We start from the raw sequence: 14,528 nt of genomic DNA on the forward strand, positions 1-14,528 counted from the left end.
ACTATGTGATGTGGATCAGAGACAGACAGTGTACAGACAGACACACACATCTTATCTATCACAGTGTGACATGAGTTCATGTGTGATGGGGATCAGAGACAGACAGTGTACAGACAGACACACACATCTTATTTATCATAGTGTGACATGAGTTCATGTGTGATGGGGATCAGAGACAGACAGTGTACAGACTGACACACAAATCTTAGAGATGTGTAAAGGACAATTGAACAAACTGAGTTAAAACAGACAAAAAAGTTAGACTGTGATGATAACATCAACACGGTGATGATGACATGTAGACTGTGATGATAACATTGACACGGTGATGATGACATGTAGACTGTGATGATAACATCAACACAGTGATGATGACATGTTGACTGTGATGATAACATCAACACGGTGATGATGACATGTAGACTGTGATGATAACATCAACACGGTGATGATGACATGTTGACTGTGATGATAACATCAACGCGGTGATGATGACATGTAGACTGATGATAACATCAACGTGGTGATGATGACATGTACAGTGATGATAACATCAACACGGTGCTGATGACGTGTAGTGTGATGATAACATTGACACGGTGATGATGACATGTAGACTGTGATGATAACATCAACACGGTGATGATGACATGTAGACTGTGATGATAACATCAACACGGTGATGATGACATGTAGACTGATGATAACATCAACACGGTGATGATGACATGTAGACTGTGATGATAACATCAACACGGTGATGATGACATGTAGACTGTGATGATAACATTCACATGGTGATGATGACATGTACAGTGATGATAACATCAACACGGTGCTGATGACGTGTAGTGTGATGATAACATCAACACGGTGATGATGACATGTAGACTGTGATGATAACATTGACATGGTGATGATGACATGTAGACTGATGATAACATCAACACAGTGATGATGACATGTAGACTGTGATGATAACATCAACACGGTGATGATGACATGTAGACTGTGATGATAACATTCACATGGTGATGATGACATGTACAGTGATGATAACATCAACACGGTGCTGATGACGTGTAGTGTGATGATAACATCAACACGGTGATGATGACATGTAGACTGTGATGATAACATTGACATGGTGATGATGACATGTAGACTGTGATGACAACATTGACATGGTGGTGATGACATGTAGACTGTGATGACAACATAGACATGGCGGTGATGACATGTAGTGTGTGATGATAACATTGGCATGGTGGTGATGACATGTAGACTGTGATGATAACATCAACACAGTGATGATGACATGTAGACTGTGATGATAACATTGACATGGTGGTGATGACATGTAGACTGTGATGACAACATCAACACGGTGATGATTACATGTAGACTGTGATGACAACATCAACACGGTGATGATGACATGTAGTGTGTGCTGATAACATTGACATGGTGGTGATGACATGTAGACTGTGATGTTAACATCAACACAGTGATAATGACATGTAGACTGTGATGATAACATTGACATGGTGGTGATGACATGTAGACTGTGATGACAACATCAACACGGTGATGATGACATGTAGACTGTGATGATAACATTGACATGGTGGTGATGACATGTAGACTGTGATGATAACATCAACACAGTGACGATGACATGTAGACTGTGATGATAACATCAACACGGTGATGATGACATGTAGACTGTGATGATAACATCAACACGGTGATGATGACATGTAGACTGTGATGATAACATCAACACGGTGATGATGACATGTAGACTGATGATAACATCAACATGGTGATGATGACATGTAGACTGTGATGATAAAATGAACACGGTGATGATGACATGTAGACTGTGATGACAACATCAACACGGTGATAACATGTACACTGTGATGATAACATCAACACGGTGATGATGACATGTAGACTGTGATGATAAAATGAACACGGTGATGATGACATGTACACTGTGATGATAACATCAACACAGTGATGATGACATGTAGACTGATGATAACATCAACATGGTGATGATGACATGTACAGTGATGATAACATCAACACAGTGATGATGACATGTAGACTGATGATAACATCAACATGGTGATGATGATATGTACAGGGATGATAACATCAACACAGTGATGATGACATGTAGACTGTGATGATAAAATGAACACAGTGATGATGACATGTAGACTGTGATGATAACATCAACACGGTGATGATGACAAGTAGAGTGTGATGATAACATTGAAATGGTGGTGATAACACGTAGACTGTGATGATAACATCAACACAGTGATGATGACATGTAGACTGATGATAACATCAACATGGTGATGATGACATGTACAGTGATGATAACATCAACACAGTGATGATGACATGTAGACTGATGATAACATCAACACAGTGATGATGACATGTAGACTGTGATGATAAAATGAACACAGTGATGATGACATGTAGACTGTGATGATAACATCAACACGGTGATGATGACAAGTAGAGTGTGATGATAACATTGAAATGGTGGTGATAACACGTAGACTGTGATGATAACATCAACACAGTGATGATGACATGTAGACTGATGATAACATCAACATGGTGATGATGACATGTACAGTGATGATAACATCAACACAGTGATGATGACATGTAGACTGATGATAACATCAACACGGTGCTGATGACGTGTAGCGTGATGATAACATCAACACGGTGATGATGACATGTAGACTGTGATGATAACATTGACATGGTGGTGATAACATGTAGACTGTGATGATAACATCAACATGGTGATGATGACATGAAGACTGTGATGATAACATCAACACGGTGATGATGACATGTAGACTGTGATGATAACATCAACACAGTGATGATGACATGTAGACTTTGATGATAACATCAACACAGTGATGATGACATGTAGACTGTGATGATAAAATGAACACAGTGATGATGACATGTAGACTGTGATGATAAAATGAACACAGTGATGATGACATGTAGACTGTGATGATAACATCAACACGGTGATGATGACAAGTAGAGTGTGATGATAACATTGAAATGGTGGTGATAACACATAGACTGTGATGATAACATCAACACAGTGATGATGACATGTAGACTGATGATAACATCAACATGGTGATGATGACATGTACAGTGATGATAACATCAACACAGTGATGATGACATGTAGACTGATGATAACATTAACACGGTGCTGATGACGTGTAGACTGTGATGATAACATCAACACAGTGATGATGACATGTAGACTGTGATGATAACATCAACACAGTGATGATCACATGTAGACTGATGATAACATTAACACGGTGCTGATGACGTGTAGACTGTGATGATAACATCAACACAGTGATGATGACATGTAGACTGTGATGATAACATCAACACAGTGATGATGACATGTAGACTGATGATAACATCAACACGGTGCTGATGACGTGTAGACTGTGATGATAACATTAACACAGTGATGATGACATGTAGACTGTGATGGTAAAATGAACACGGTGATAATGACATGTAGACTGTGATGATAACATCAACATGGTGATGATGACATGTAGACTGTGATGATAACATCAACACGGTGATGATGACATGTAGACTGTGATGATAACATCAACACGGTGATGATGACATGTAGACTGTGATAATAACATCAACACAGTGATGATGACATGTAGACTGTGATAATAACATCAACACAGTGATGATGACATGTAGACTGTGATGATAAAATGAACACAGTGATGATGACATGTAGACTGATGATAACATCAACATGGTGATGATGACATGTAGTGTGTGATGATAACATTGACATGGTGGTGATGACATGTAGACTGTGATGTTAACATCAACACAGTGATAATGACATGTAGACTGTGATGATAAAATCAACACAGTGATGATGACATGTAGACTGTGATGATAACATTGACATGGTGGTGATGACGTAGACTGTGATGACAACATCAACACGGTGATGATGACATGTAGACTGTGATGATAACATTGACATGGTGGTGATGACATGTAGACTGTGATGATAACATCAACACAGTGACGATGACATGTAGACTGTGATGATAACATCAACACGGTGATGATGACATGTAGACTGTGATGACAACATCAACACGGTGATAACATGTACACTGTGATGATAACATCAACACGGTGATGATGACATGTAGACTGTGATGATAACATCAACACAGTGATGATGACATGTAGACTGATGATAACATCAACATGGTGATGATGACATGTACAGTGATGATAACATCAACACAGTGATGATGACATGTAGACTGTGATGATAACATCAACACAGTGATGATGACATGTAGACTGATGATAACATCAACATGGTGATGATGACATATACAGTGATGATAACATCAACACAGTGATGATGACATGTAGACTGATGATAACATCAACATGGTGATGATGACATGTACAGTGATGATAACATCAACACAGTGATGATGACATGTAGACTGATGATAACATCAACACGGTGCTGATGACGTGTAGCGTGATGATAACATCAACACGGTGATGATGACATGTAGACTGTGATGATAACATTGACATGGTGGTGATAACATGTAGACTGTGATGATAACATCAACATGGTGATGATGACATGAAGACTGTGATGATAACATCAACACGGTGATAATGACATGTAGACTTTGATGATAACATCAACACAGTTTTGATGACATGTAGACTGTGATGATAAAATGAACACAGTGATGATGACATGTAGACTGTGATGATAACATCAACACGGTGATGATGACAAGTAGAGTGTGATGATAACATTGAAATGGTGGTGATAACACGTAGACTGTGATGATAACATCAACACAGTGATGATGACATGTAGACTGATGATAACATCAACACGGTGATGATGACATGTAGACTGTGATGATAACATCAACACGGTGATGATGACATGTAGACTGTGATGATAACATCAACACAGTGATGATGACATGTAGACTGTGATGATAACATCAACACGGTGATGATGACATGTAGACTGTGATGATAACATCAACACGGTGATGATGACATGTAGACTTTGATGATAACATCAACACGGTGATGATGACATGTAGACTGTGATGATAACATCAACACAGTGATGATGACATGTAGACTGTGATGATAAAATGAACACAGTGATGATGACATGTAGACTGTGATGATAACATCAACACGGTGATGATGACATGTAGACTGTGATGATAACATCAACACAGTGATGATGACATGTAGACTGTGATGATAAAATGAACACAGTGATGATGACATGTAGACTGTGATGATAAAATGAACACAGTGATGATGACATGTAGACTTTGATGATAACATCAACACAATGATGATGACATGTAGACTGTGATGATAACATCAACACAGTGATGGTGACATGTAGACTTTGATGATAACATCAACACGGTGATAATGACATGTAGACTGTGATGATAACATCAACACAGTGATGATGACATGTAGACTGTGATGATAAAATGAACACAGTGATGATGACATGTAGACTGTGATGATAACATCAACACGGTGATGATGACATGTAGACTGATGATAACATCAACACAGTGATGATGACATGTAGACTGTGATGATAACATCAACACAGTGATGATGACATGTAGACTTTGATGATAACATCAACACGGTGATAATGACATGTAGACTTTGATGATAACATCAACACAGTGATGATGACATGTAGACTGTGATGATAAAATGAACACAGTGATGATGACATGTAGACTGTGATGATAAAATGAACACGGTGATGATGACATGTAGACTGTGATGACAACATCAACACGGTGATAACATGTACACTGTGATGATAACATCAACACGGTGATGATGACATGTAGACTGTGATGATAACATGAACACGGTGATGATGACATGTACACTGTGATTATAACATCAACACAGTGATGATGACATGTAGACTGATGATAACATCAACATGGTGATGATGACATGTACAGTGATGATAACATCAACACAGTGATGATGACATGTAGACTGATGATAACATCAACATGGTGATGATGATATGTACAGGGATGATAACATCAACACAGTGATGATGACATGTAGACTGTGATGATAAAATGAACACAGTGATGATGACATGTAGACTGTGATGATAAAATGAACACAGTGATGATGACATGTAGACTGTGATGATAACATCAACACGGTGATGATGACAAGTAGAGTGTGATGATAACATTGAAATGGTGGTGATAACACGTAGACTGTGATGATAACATCAACACAGTGATGATGACATGTAGACTGATGATAACATCAACATGGTGATGATGACATGTACAGTGATGATAACATCAACACAGTGATGATGACATGTAGACTGTGATGATAACATCAACACGGTGCTGATGACGTGTAGCGTGATGATAACATCAACACAGTGATGATGACATGTAGACTGTGATGATAACATTGACATGGTGATGATGACATGAAGACTGTGATGATAACATCAACACAGTGATGATGACATGTAGACTGTGATGATAACATTGACATGGTGATGATGACATGTAGACTGATGATAACATCAACACAGTGATGATAACATGTAGACTGTGATGATAACATCAACATGGTGATGATGACATGAAGACTGTGATGATAACATCAACACGGTGATGATGACATGTAGACTGTGATGATAACATCAACACAGTGATGATGACATGTAGACTGATGATAACATTAACACGGTGCTGATGACGTGTAGACTGTGATGATAACATCAACACAGTGATGATGACATGTAGACTGTGATGATAACATCAACACAGTGATGATCACATGTAGACTGATGATAACATTAACACGGTGCTGATGACGTGTAGACTGTGATGATAACATCAACACAGTGATGATGACATGTAGACTGTGATGATAACATCAACACAGTGATGATGACATGTAGACTGATGATAACATCAACACGGTGCTGATGACGTGTAGACTGTGATGATAACATTAACACAGTGATGATGACATGTAGACTGTGATGATAACATCAACACGGTGATGATGACATGTAGACTGTGATAATAACATCAACACAGTGATGATGACATGTAGACTTTGATGATAACATCAACACGGTGATGATGACATGTAGACTGTGATGATAACATCAACACAGTGATGATGACATGTAGACTTTGATGATAACATCAACACGGTGATAATGACATGTAGACTTTGATGATAACATCAACACAGTGATGATGACATGTAGACTGTGATGATAAAATGAACACAGTGATGATGACATGTAGACTGTGATCGTAACATTCAGCAGACCTTGCAGATGACACTGGTTGCGGCGGCGGCGGGTACCGATATGTCAGTGGGCTGAATGAGGAAGATGTGCAGGTGGTTGCAGCAGACTGACAGCTGAATAAAATCATGTAGCTAAAAGTGCTTTTGTTGTTGGAAGAAGTCATCCCAAATAACCTTGTATGGCAATATTGTCATTGCTCCACATCGACTCATTTTCAACTGGTAAGCTACGAGACCTAGAGAGGAGAAATGACCAGCCAATTATTTATTTATTCATTTATCTGTTTATTTATGTCCTCCCCAATTGTATCTGGCCAATTACCCCACCCTTCTGAGTCATCCTGGTCTCTGCTCAAACCCCCTCTGCTGATCTGGGGAGGGCTGCACACTACCACATGCCTCCTCCCATACATATGGAGTCACCAGCCGCTTCTTTTCCCCTGACAGTGAGGAGTTTCACCTGGGGGACATAGCAGTTAGGAGGATTATGCTACTCCCCCCCAGCCCCCCCCCCCAAACAGACACCCAGACTCACCAGAGGAGGTGCTGGTGTGGCAACCAAGACACATACCCACATCTGGCTTCCCACCCACAGACATGGCCAGTTGTGTCTGTAGGGACGCCCGACCAGGCCAGAGGTAACATGGGGATTCGATCCAGCCATCCCTGTGTTGATAGGCAACGGAATAGACCGCTACACCACCCGGACACCATTATTTCATTTCTACCTCCAAATAATTCTTCTGTTGGTTAAGTTCCCTGTTGTGATAATTAATTTCATTTTATACATTTTTTTTCCTTCAATCAAATAGTTGCAACTTCTATGTTTCAGATAACTTTATTCACATGCATGGGCAGCACGGTGGCCCACTGGTTAGCACTGTTGACTCACAGCAAGAAGGTCCTGGGTTCAAACCCCAGGCCGTCCCAGGTCCTTTCTCTATGGAGTTTGCATGTTCTCCCCATGTCTGCGTGGGTTTCCTCCGGGTGCTCTGGTTTTCTCCCACCATCAAAAAGACATGCATATTACGGTTAATACTCCTGCCTGTGCCCCTGAGCAAGGCAATGGAAGGAAGAACTGGAGTTGGTCCCCGGGTGAATACACTGACAAAATAAAGTGGCTTTCTTTCTAAAATGTTCTCAGTGAAGAATGAAGATCAAACAAACAGAATGGACACCGTTATGGGCCAGCCTGTGACATGTTCAGGTAAAGGTGGTCTTAAACAATATAAGTGGGTCTAACAGGCCTACTGGCTGATCGCGTATAGCTCCGTGCTTGCCTGTTAACAGGGGAAAAAAAGTACGAATGGAAAATCGAATAAAAACAGTTTAAACTAAGCCCAGGCATACTAAAGACACTTGCAACTGTTTTGGCTGAATGAAAAATAGAAAAATAGCCCCCGCCTATATAGACAAAAAGGCGGAATAAATTAATTAAAAAATTAAATAGCCTACCAGTAGGGCTTATGGCTGGTTTGTAGCCTCATAAGAAAAAGCAAATTAATGGTACATCATTTCGTTTGGCACATCTAACGTGGACCTCTATCATCTAACGCGGACCTCCATCATCTAATGTGGACCTCTATCATCTAACGTGGACCTCAATCATTTAATGTGGACCTCCATCATCTAACCTGGACCTCCATCATCTAACGTGGACCTCCATCATCTAATATGGACCTCTATCATCTAACGTGGACCTCAATCATTTAATGTGGACCTCCATCATCTAACGTGGACCTCCATCATCTAATGTGGACCTCTGTCATCTAATGTGAACCTCAATCATTTAATGTGGACCTCCATCATCTAACATGGACCTCCATCATCTAACGTGGACCTCAGTTATATAACATGGACCTCAATCATCTAACGTGGACCTCCATCATCTAACATGGACTTCCATCATCTAATGTGGACCACCATCACCTGGATTCTTTGCCCAGAAAACAGCGTCTTTACTTGGTCTGGCTTCAGGTGGGAGTTGTGTTGTGGCTGTGTTCCTGCTGTGCTGGGTGTTTGCTCAGATGCTGCACTTGAAGCACATATCAGAAGTATTTGTGGGCCACCCTGGACAACAACGGCAAATGCGTTTTATTTAATTTCCACCGCTGGATCGGGTTTGCCTGCTTATCGATACTACTACTACTACTACTACTACTACTACTACTAGTACTTTCGGCTGCTCCTGTTAGGGGTCCCCACAGCGGATCATCCGTTTCCATCTCTTCCTGTCCTCTGCATCTTCCTCTGTCACACCAGCCACCTGCATGTCCTCCCTCACCACATCCATAAACCTCCTCTTTGGCCTTCCTCTTCTCCTCTTCCCTGGCAGCTCCATATTCAGCATCCTTCTCCCAGTATACCCAGCATCTCTTCTCCACACATGTCCAAACCATCTCAATCTTGTCTCTCTTGCTTTGTCTCCAAACCGTCCAACCTGAGCTGTCCCTCTAATATACTATAGTGACATATCGATAGTGATACATACACCAGCTCTGCGTGTGTGTGCTCCACTATAGTGACGTATCGATAGTGATACATACACCAGCTCTGCTGTGCTCACTTCACTATAGTGACGTATCGATAGTGATACATACACCAGCTCTGCTGTGTTTGCTCCACTATAGTGACGTATCGATAGTGATACATACACCAGCTCTGCTGTGCTCACTTCACTATAGTGACGTATCGATAGTGATACATACACCAGCTCTGCTGTGCTCACTTCACTATAGTGACGTATCGATAGTGATACATACACCAGCTCTGCTGTGTTTGCTCCACTATGGTGACATATCGATAGTGATACATACACCAGCTCTGCTGTGTTTGCTCCACTATGGTGACATATCGATAGTGATACATACACCAGCTCTGCGTGTGTGTGCTCCACTATAGTGACGTATCGATAGTGATATATACACCAGCTCTGCTGTGCTCACTTCACTATAGTGACGTATCGATAGTGATACATACACCAGCTCTGCTGTGTTTGCTCCACTATGGTGACATATCGATAGTGATACATACACCAGCTCTGCTGTGTTTGCTCCACTATGGTGACATATCGATAGTGATACATACACCAGCTCTGCGTGTGTGTGCTCCACTATAGTGACGTATCGATAGTGATATATACACCAGCTCTGCTGTGCTCACTTCACTATAGTGACGTATCGATAGTGATATATACACCAGCTCTGCTGTGTTTGCTCCACTATAGTGACGTATCGATAGTGATATATACACCAGCTCTGCTGTGCTCACTTCACTATGGTGACATATCGATAGTCAACTAAAACAAAGTCTTGATGCATGCATAATAATACAGGTAAGGAAATCACAGAAGGTTGAATCAGTTCATCTGGACACAGAAACATTTCATCATCATCTAAGTGACCTCCTCCATCTCAACTGACCGCAGGTGTCCCACCCTTATAAACAATACTGTGTCTGCCGGTGTCCCCACCCTTATAAACAATACAGCGACTGCAGATATTCCCACCCTTATAAACAATACAGTGACTGCAGGTGTCCCCACCCTTATAAACAATACAGTGGCTGCAGGTGTCCCCACCCTTATAAACAATACAGTGGCTGCAGGTGTCCCCACCCTTATAAACAATACAGTGACTGCAGGTGTCCCCACCCTTATAAACAATACAGTGGCTGCAGGTGTCCCCACCCTTATAAACAATACAGTGGCTGCAGGTGTCCCCACCCTTATAAACAATACAATGGCTGCAGGTGTCCCACCCTTATAAACAATACAGTGTCTGCCGGTGTCCCCACCCTTATAAACAATACAGTGACTTCAGGTGTCCCCACCCTTACACACAATACAATGGCTGCAAGTGTCCCCACCGTTATAAACAATACAGTGACTGCAGGTGTCCCCACCCTTATAAACAATACAGTGACTGCAGGTGTCCCCACCCTTATAAACAATATAGTGACTTCAGATGTCCCCACCCTTACACACAATACAATGGCTGCAAGTGTCCCCACCCTTATAAACGATACAGTGACTGCAGGTATCCCCACCCTTATAAACAATACAGTGTCTGCAGGTATCCCCACCCTTATAAAAAATACAGTGTCTGCAGGTATCCCCACCCTTATAAACAATATAGTGACTGCAGGTGTCCCACCCTTATAATCAATACAGTAGCATAACGACTCAAACCAACGGCCAGTTTCATATGCACATACGGGTGTGACCATTAACTAGAGTTACAATTGCCATGTGTACTATTCACAGAGGATAGGGAAATGTTGCAATCAAAGCATTTTAAGATGATGACAGATGTGCTCTCAGCCCCCCCCCCCCCTCGGTTCAGGGATGGACGTTTCCTCTTCATATAGATGGCCTCTTTGACTCCCTGTTCAAACCAGCATTCCTCCCTATCAAGGATGTGCACATCCTCATCCCCCCATATTCCTGTTTGTGTCGGGGACCTGATCCTTGGGGGGGACCAACTTCTGGTGCAGTGTGTTTTGGGGTTTGAAAGCAACTGAGACGCGGTGTTTGGGAAATATGCGTCTCAATTTTTCCGACACTCCCGCCACATACAGAATCACCACTGGTTTACACTTAGACAGATGTTGTGCTCCATTGGATGATGAGAGTCAACCCTTAAGTACTGATCAGTATGTGTTTGTTTACGGTAAACATCAACAATCAAATGTCCCCCATCACTAACTGCAATTTCACAGTATAAGAAGACTAACCTGTCATTTTGACATATCTGTCAAAAATTGGTCCACCCCAAGGATCGGGTCCCCCGGCACAAACAGAGCAATATAGTGTAGCTGTTAAGTGCCAGGAGGATTGTTGTGACTTGTACATTGGGGAAACTAAACAGACGCTGGCCAAGAGGATGGCACGACATCTAACTAACACGTCAGGCCAGGACTCCACAATCTGCACCATCTACAGACCAGGACTCCACAGTCTACACCATCTACAGACCAGGACTCCACAGTCTACACCATCTAAAGGCCAGGACTCCACAGTCTACACAAGTGTTTCTCAAACCAGTCCTCAAGGACCCCCTATCCTGCAGATTTTCATTGTAACCCTGCATATGTAGCTCTGCTTGTACTTACTCCACCAATCATCTCATAACACTTAATTATGCAGGGTGTGCAAACTCTGACATTCATTGCTGATTGGTTGAATAACTACAAACAGGAACCTATTCAGGGTTGCGAAGAAAATCTGCAGGATAGGGAGTCCTTGAGGACTGGGTTGAGAAACACTGGTCTACACCATCCTTGATAGGGAGGAATGCTGGGTTGAACAGGGAGTCAAAGAGGCCATCTATGTGAAGAGGGAACAACCATCCCTGAACCGGGAGGGGGGCAGGCTAAGAGTACAGCTGTCACCATCTTACAATGCTGTGATTGCAACTATTCCCCAACCCTCTGTGAATAGTACACATGGCCACTGAAACTGTAGAACGAGCGGGATTTCACTCCTACCTAAAACGACCACGGGCGGTCAAAATGGCGGCCAGGTTTTAAACTCTACATTCTGTCAAGACAAATACTCAATGGCGATATTAATGCATTGCATATGTTCGTAAGTCTCTTAGGAAACGACTGACACTAAAATTGAACATTTTAACAACTATAATACTATTTTTAAACAGTTTAGACTTCAGAGACATGGTCGAACTTGAATAGCAGAATTGAAAAAGTGAAAAATATCACCTGAAAAACAAAACGGAAAACACATAATGCTAATCTAACAAAGGCAACAAGACCTATAAAACATGAAATGTAAAAAAAGGACCGAAAATAAATGTTAAAACAGTCCCATACAATGACCGGAACTTAAAAACTACTAGAACGACCACGGGCGGCCATTTTGACTGCCACGGTTTTTAATAAACATAGTGCCCAGATGAACTGATTCACCTGTCTGTGAAAACAACGGAAAGGTTTATTTCTGCACTCTGCACCATGGCACTACTGCCTTCCTGTTTCATTTGTCATTCCTTGTACTATATATTCCTGAAGATTGTTGTGTGTTGTTCTATGTAAGAGAGCCACTAAAGCAGAGTCAGATTCCATGTGTGTGCAGACACACGTGGCCAAATAAAGATGATGGTGATTCTGAAGTGCTGAGGTGTGTAAGCTCTGCACGGTGCAACATGCCTCCCACAACAGCACATCAACAGACAGCATCCTGCCTATAAATATGTCTTTTTATTTGCTTGGTCATCGTCATCATCTATGCTGAAGTAACCTTACATTAATGCAAATACCATACAGAACCAGAAATAAAAAGCACATCACAAAGAGGGAGATATGACATTACAGTGGACAACAGGGGGAGCCAGGGTATAGATTCTGGGCTGGAGTGAATCTTAACTTGAGTTGTTGATCTTAAATAGAATACTTCAAAGTACTTTTTTCCAATCCAACTAACTTGATTAATCATCAGAATAATTAATAGATTACCAAAACAGCCATAATGACAGCTCTAAATGTCAATACTGTCATGTAGTCTATGTAAACCAGTGAGTCTCAAAGTGTGCGGCGCCCCCCTGGGGGGCACAGAGGCATGACGGGGGGGCGCGTGTGACGAGGGTGGTGGTGAATGTAGTGTGGAACTACTGTTTTGACGTGGGAATCTTTTTCACGGTGGAACAATCAACAGAAGGTGTTTTCATGAGGGAGAAAATGAGCTGTGTGTCTGTGATTATAGCAAATCAGCAAATTAGATTTACTTTAGTCTTTTTAATCTCTTGTTTAATTGCACAATGCAAACAACACAAGAAGAGGTATTCACATAAGAACCAAATATGGAGTTATCGTGTGAAAGCCTCGGCATACCAGTCTCTGAATTGGAAATCTTTTTCATAAGTTGAAAAACACAACAGAAGCATCTTTCATCTTGTTTGCTGCAACTGTCTTTCCTTCACTGTGCCACATCACTGCTGTTCTTCCTCGCTGTGTCAACGAGTGGTCAAAGTTATACTGCCATCATCTTTCCAAGAATCTCAGATCATCTGAAGGCACGGCTTCTGTCATGATTC

At 41.4% G+C, this 14,528-nt stretch overlaps 1 protein-coding gene across 2 annotated transcripts in view; it reads left to right on the forward strand.

Annotated features, from left to right (window-relative positions):
* mkrn2 (makorin, ring finger protein, 2) overlaps positions 1 to 14,528 on the forward strand; it is a 78,279-nt gene that overhangs the window by 8,921 nt on the left and 54,830 nt on the right. The gene's annotated exons all lie outside the window — the stretch shown is intronic.

The sequence above is a fragment of the Lampris incognitus genome, chromosome 2 (assembly GCF_029633865.1).
Source record: "Lampris incognitus isolate fLamInc1 chromosome 2, fLamInc1.hap2, whole genome shotgun sequence".
NCBI classification, from domain to species: Eukaryota; Metazoa; Chordata; class Actinopteri; order Lampriformes; family Lampridae; genus Lampris; species Lampris incognitus.